The 6,982-nt window shown below is 38.7% G+C and overlaps 1 pseudogene; it reads left to right on the top strand.

Annotated features, from left to right (window-relative positions):
- The first annotated feature begins 6,492 nt into the window (after positions 1 to 6,492).
- LOC115214566 lies at positions 6,493 to 6,705 on the top strand (annotated as a pseudogene).
- Positions 6,706 to 6,982: the final 277 nt, after the last annotated feature.

Here is a 6,982-nt window from a genome sequence, read left to right as displayed (position 1 = left end):
TATATATATATATATATGATATATACATATCATGTCGCCATGATAGATCGGTTGCCACTACACACACTTTTTTTCTCTCCTTGTTTCTTTTTGTGTTCCTTCTTGTGGAAGAGCGTAGACTCGAAACGTAAACGACTTTTTCAATTCCTGAGCGTTATACTAATACATCTGTTTGTTTTGTACACCACCTGTCTTCGTCTTTTGTTTTTTTTCGTGAATTATCCCTATATATATATATAGGTGCATTGTAGATGTATATAGAGCTGCTATACCAACATACATACATACATGCACGCACACATATGTATGTTATATATAATATAGTATATATATGTGTGTATGTGTATATATATGTATACATACACACACACACACATATATATGTATATATATATATAATATATATATAATATATATATATATATATATATATATGCATATAAAACTTGAATAGATATCCACTGACGGGCCAGTGGTGTATGTATTCTTAGCTAGTTAGCTTAAGTTTGCTAATTTGAACGGTAAAAGTTATGTTCTCACTATTCTGTATTGACTAGCACATCCATTCACTTTCTAGTGGACACAGCATCCAAATCAATTAAATGATAGTACCATACACTTATATACATACATATTTTTAGGAGAGTATTGTAGTTCGCTTGAAGCATTGTGTATTGTTTGTAAAGAATAAACAGTTTTGAATGATACAACAATGCACTATAATACAAACAATGGGCAATATACCTTTTGTAATTTAGTCATCCAGAGTCTGATATGATATTTCGGAATAATATTACTTCTTCAGATATTCTTAGATGATGAATTTTATTCCGAAATATCATCAGACTATGGTTGACTAAATTACAACAGGTATATAGCCCATTGTTTGTATTATAGTGCATTGTTGCACCATTCAAAACTTTTTATTCTATACATATTTTTATATTGCAATGAAACTTTTGATGATTCTGTGTGAATTTTTCACGCAATTGTATTTGACATTAATTGTCTTTGATCGAACAACGAATAAATGTGAAGGAGACGAATTATTTTGCAATACTGATTTTGTTTTTAAACCAAGATTGTAAGGCAGTTTAAACCAATAAATATCGTTCCTTATTATTTTTAGGGTGTCTGCTAGACGTTGGTAAAATACCTTTTCTTTTGCTTCTCGGTACCAGTTCCATCACAGAATTTTGTTGTATTACTCTTTCTATCACAGTTTATTTTGTCTAAAACTGCTTTACTAATTATACCAAATCATTTAGTCCGCATTTGTATAATTATTTTGAAATCATTTTTGGTCATGCAGTGTCATGAAGATTGTTTTATAGTGTGGCACATAAGTTCGTTTTGGTTATTATATTTTGTAGCTTTCTTTTGTACTTACACGTTATTTTTAGTATGTGTATTGTTGGTGTTATGATATGTAAAATGTTGCCGAATCTTCTCTTACTTCGTAAAAACTGCGACCATATTGATAGACAAAAGCTGACGATCTATACCACCTTGGCTGCTTTGAGTTGTTTAATGCGTCTCCTTCCATTACACCAAATTTACCTTATTCTATATTAAGTACAACAAACTCAACATCTAAACAATGACCCAACCTCTGTAACAGCACATTTTATGTTAGACGAAACTCTGATCGTACGAAACTGTGGTTTGGAAATGTAACGCCTGTTTATCATACCACACACACTTATATACATACAAACATTCGAACACAATACTAAAACGAAAACTTGGCCCGTTATAAAAAGACTTCATTTGAACTATTAGGACGCATTACAGAAGATATGCCCGTTAGCTGACAATTAGCCGAGTGAGATGCTGGAAATCAGATATTGAGTCATATTCCTGGGGCGTTATGACATGGGGGATTATGAAACTTACTAAGGTCAAAAGGAGCATCCATATAATTCCCTTTTGAGAAGGATTTTTGTTTATTTTTAAAATAATTAGTAACCTGCGAGTACAGTATTGGGCAAATTTAAGAAGCCATCGTCGAGGCAAAACTCACCGTATGGTCGGAGACGAACGTTATGTGCAGGTTTACGTAGCATAAAGAAACCAACAACCTCTCTTGTTTCATAAGAGTCCTGGGACCTTACGGTAATATCAATTTTTGATGGTCCATAAAGGAGTCACTAAATTTTTCATTAATCCATAAAGGGGACACTGGATATTTTATTGATCCATAAACGTGGCATTGGATTTTGTTTGAGCCTTAAAAGAAGCAGTAGATTTTTTTGTGTTAAGTTAAGACTTCCTGTGCTAGAGGCCCGCATCACAGACAATAATTATAGAACTAGGCAAGTCCCATCTTCTCCGCATCTGCTCTGGTTAACTTAAGAAATAGACTGGGTAGTGTAGAGAGCGCAATGGGTTCAGACTTCGAAGCTGTTCACCATGCGATTCATCATTGCTCGACAGAATGGTGGGGTTAATGTTCTCAGATAGCCAATGGACTGACATATATATGTGTGTGAGAGTTTGTGTGTGTGTGCGTGTGTGTGTGTGTGTGTGTGTGTGTGTGGTGTGTGTGTGTGTGTGTGTGGTGTGTAGGTGAGGGGTACACAATAGCAACAACAATATTTCCATTACATCGACAACAATAACAGAGGCTGCAACAGTAACACTAACACATTTAATAGCAGTAGCAGCAACAGCTACTTATCCTCTCTAAATGTCATTACAACAAAGGTACTTTAATAAGTGGTACTTCGAGGTGAAGTTAAGCAGGCAACAAATAAGACAACCTGCTGCAGTCAAGATAACTTTTCTCACAGTTATTGGGACAGGGGTTGGTTAGGTAAGTGCTGACAGTGAGGTAGAGAGCAAAATATAGGACAACAATCTAAGGCTAAATACCTGTACATATGTGATGTGTGTGTGTGTGTGTGTGTGTGTGTGTGTGTGTGTGTGTGTGTGTGTGTGAAGGTATTTGTATGCATACATGTATTTGTGTATATGTATATGTATGTACATGTGTACGCGTTTTGTTTTTGTTATAAGATTCCACAATTGTCGCAGGCGTGGCTGTGTGGAAAGAAGTTTACTTCCTAACTGTATGGTTCCGAGTTCAGTCCCACTGCGTGGCATCATGGGTATGTGTCTTCTACTATAGCCATGGGCTCACCAAAGCCTTGTGAGTGGATTTGGTAGGTGGAAACTGAAAGAAGCCTGTCATGTATATATATATATATGTTGCGATCAACGAGAAGGTGAATGTCAATGACCTTTTTGTATGCACAATTTTTGACAGAACATTCCTTTCCTTTGTTTGCTGGGCTTAAATCTCATTTGCAGACCTCTTCACTAACTAGTCTGCCTCTATCTATCTGTGCATATCTGTCAATGCTGTCTTTGCCATGAGGTGTGCAAATGTAACGGAGGCCTCAAAAGACATTTTAAGATCCACAGAGTTCAGAACTTAACTGCAGTTCTTGGTGGTCCAAATCGGACATGCAATTTATGTGGGTGTCTTTACAAAGCATTGTCTGGTTTAAAAAACCACATCAGACGCCATGATAGGGGTAAGTACAAGAAGTTGTCAGACTCTGCATAAGGAGTGTACAACTACCATATATATATAAACAGGTAGACGCAATGTGATACTATAAAGGAAAAATTCAGTCATCGCTTCTAGCAATGTAGGTGCATCGGCACTAAACAACAAACAGATTTATTAGTTTATTAACGCCCAGGAAGTGAGAAAGTCTTTTACGTTTCGAGCCTACGCTCTTCGACAGAAAGGAACACAGAAATAAACAGGGAGGGGAAATAGAAAAAAGGTTTAGTGGCTATAGATACATACATAATACATACATACATACAAATATATATATATACAAACAAACACAACACACACACACACACACACACACACACACACACACACACTCACATATATATATATGAACGTGTGTACATGTGTATGTGTTTGTCCCTCACTATCGCTTGGCACCCGGTGCTGGTGTGTTTACGTTCCCGTAACTTAGCGGTTTGGCAAAATAGACCGAAAAAATAAGTACCAGGCTTTACAAAATGAATGAATGAATGAATGAATGAATATTTAAATAAGTACTGGGGTCGATATGTTCGACTAAAAATACTTCAAGTCGGTTCCCCAGCATGGCCGCAGTCTAATGACTGAAACAAGTAAGAGATAAAAGATAAATAAAAGTTACACGTTTATTACAAAACAGACTTCTTGTAATTGTTTTGGTTTTGACAACGGATAGAATTGGGGTGGGTGGGGGATGGGGCTTGGTTGAGGGGTTGAGACAATTAAGATACTCACCAAGTCTATCACAACCACCACCACCACCACCACCACCACCACCACCACCACCAGCACAATCAGCACAACCAGCACCACGAGCACCAGCACCAGCACCAACACCACCACCGGCAGCAGCAGCAGCACCATCACCACCACCACCACCTCCTCATTTTATCTCCTACTCCTTCTCCTACTCCTTCCCACCATCGTCATCGTCATCATCATCATGATGTGGTCGTCGATATGATTATTATTATTATTAAAATCATCATCAACATCATCGTCATGTGGCTAACCAGCAGCAGCAGCACCACCACCACCATCTCCACCACCTCCACCATCTCCACCTCCTCCAACACCACCACCACCACCACCACAACCAGCACGACGACGACGACGACGACGACCACCACCACTTCTTTTTACCTCCTACTCCTCCTCCTCCTTCCCATCATCATCATCGTCATCATCAATATCATCGTCATGTGACTAACTAGCAGCAGCAGCAGCAGCACCACCACCACCACCACCACCATAACAACAACAACAACAACTACAACAACAACAACAACAACAACAACAACAACAACAACAACAACAATAGCAACAACAACAGCAATAACAGCAACAACAGCAACAAACATCACCGAACATGTTCTTACCTTGGTTTTGAGGGATACTCAGCAGCTATTTCTAGCAAGTCGAGCGACCGCGTTCATAATATCTCAGCGTCGCTCGACGTGGCAGAAATAGTAGCCATATCTCTAACGAATAACTCTTTAGCTTTTCAAATGTAGAAAGGACATACAGAAGATAGTAGTCCTGGTGTGATGGTCAAAGATGGAGTGTCTTTCATCATAGGTCTACTCGATCATAGTTCAGCTTGGGCTTTACAAGAACACCACTAACAACAACAACGATGACAAAATCCTAGCCATCATCATCATCATCGTCGTCGTCGTCGTCATCATCATCATCATCATCATCATCGTCATCATCATACCATCACCATCTACAACAAGAGCAAAAGTGAACGAGGACCTCTACGCCGCTCGATTTGTTAGAAATAACAGCTAACTCGCCCTTAAATCAAATCATCACTGTTTTAATATACAAGGAAGAAAGAAGAATAATGTCATGATGTGATGCTGGGTCGTTGTATTAACGTGAAAATGACTGGATGATCATGTGTGGAACGTCTCGGATGTCTGCTCTGCTTGGACTAACCTGGGCTATCCAACAACAACAATAACAACAAAAACTGCAACAACCCGAACCACCTTGAAAACAGATAAAACTTCCGCAACAACAATAAAAACACAACCACCGCCACCACTAGCACCTCCTCCTCTCTCTCTCCTATAAAGAAGAATAGCGGTTTATACATCTTCAAAATTTATTACTCTATTATTCTCATTAAATTCCAATGCAACACCTGTTTCTGCTGTATAAATGTGCTAATGTCCTTTGATGTAGCATTTGTATGCATTTAATTGGTTCAGTAGCAGTAAATATTTTATCCAGAGTAGAAATCCTGTGCAGCTTTGCTCAAGGTTTTATCCTTGCGGTTGAGTTAAGCGAACTATTCGCTTCACCAAGGACATTAGAACACTTACCCAGCAGAAACACGTATCGGATCGGAATTTTATGAGAATAATACTGCAATAAACACATTTTGAAGATGTGTAGTACATATAGGTGTAGGAGTGGCTGTGTGGTAAGTAGCTTGCTTACCAACCATATGGTTCCGGGTTCAGTCCCACTGCGTGGCACCTTGGGCAAGTGTCTTCTGCTATAGCCTCGGGCCGACCAAAGCCTTGTGAGTGTATTTGGCAGACGGAAACTGAAAGAAGCCCGTCGGATATATGTATATGTATGTGTGTGTGTGTGTGTGTGTATGTTTATGTGTCGGTGTTTGTCTCCCAACATCGTTTGACAACCGAAGCTGTTGTGTTTACGTCCCCGTCACTTAGCGGTTCGGCAAAAGAGACCGATGGAATAAGTACTAGGCTTACAAAGAATAAGTCCCGGGGTCGATTTGCTCGACTAAAGGCGGTGCTCCAGCATGGCCACAGTCAAATGACTGAAACAAGTAAAAGAGAAAAGAGAAAAAAAAAAGAGAACTCCATTCTTCTTTATGATGCTTTGAATTTATATGTGACTATGTGACAGGCGCAGTTGGGGCTGTGTGATAAGAAGCTTCCAAGAGCATGCATTTAAGGAGCATTTTTTAAGTATGTGTTGCAACGGTATCCGATTCTATTGAGCGAATCAACAACATCACGATGATGGGAGTCCTGAGCGTGAAACAGGATTTTCTCTATCGTTTCTCTCCTTTAGCGAATGTGAGAAATCCATTAAGGATCGTTCTTGAGAAGGTTTGATAACTTCTTAAAAAGGGACTCAAAACTTTCTGATTATGGCAAAATTTTGGAATAAAGAAGCTTGCAAGAGTCTTTTACTAAAGCTTAGAGCAGATTAAAGCCTTGTGAGTGGATTTGGTAGACAGAAACCGTAAGAAGCCCGTCATATATATATATATATATATATATGTATGTGTGTGTTGAGCCCCACCTTCTGCTTCACAACCGGTGCTGGTGAGTTTACATCCCTGTCATTTAGAGGGTTCGGCATCCGGATTTTGATAGAATAAGTATTAAACTTTAAAAAAAAAGTAATGGGGTCGATTTCTTC

Source organism: Octopus sinensis, linkage group LG7 (assembly GCF_006345805.1).
Source record: "Octopus sinensis linkage group LG7, ASM634580v1, whole genome shotgun sequence".
NCBI classification, from domain to species: Eukaryota; Metazoa; Mollusca; class Cephalopoda; order Octopoda; family Octopodidae; genus Octopus; species Octopus sinensis.
This window is presented reverse-complemented; position numbering and strand designations above follow the sequence as displayed.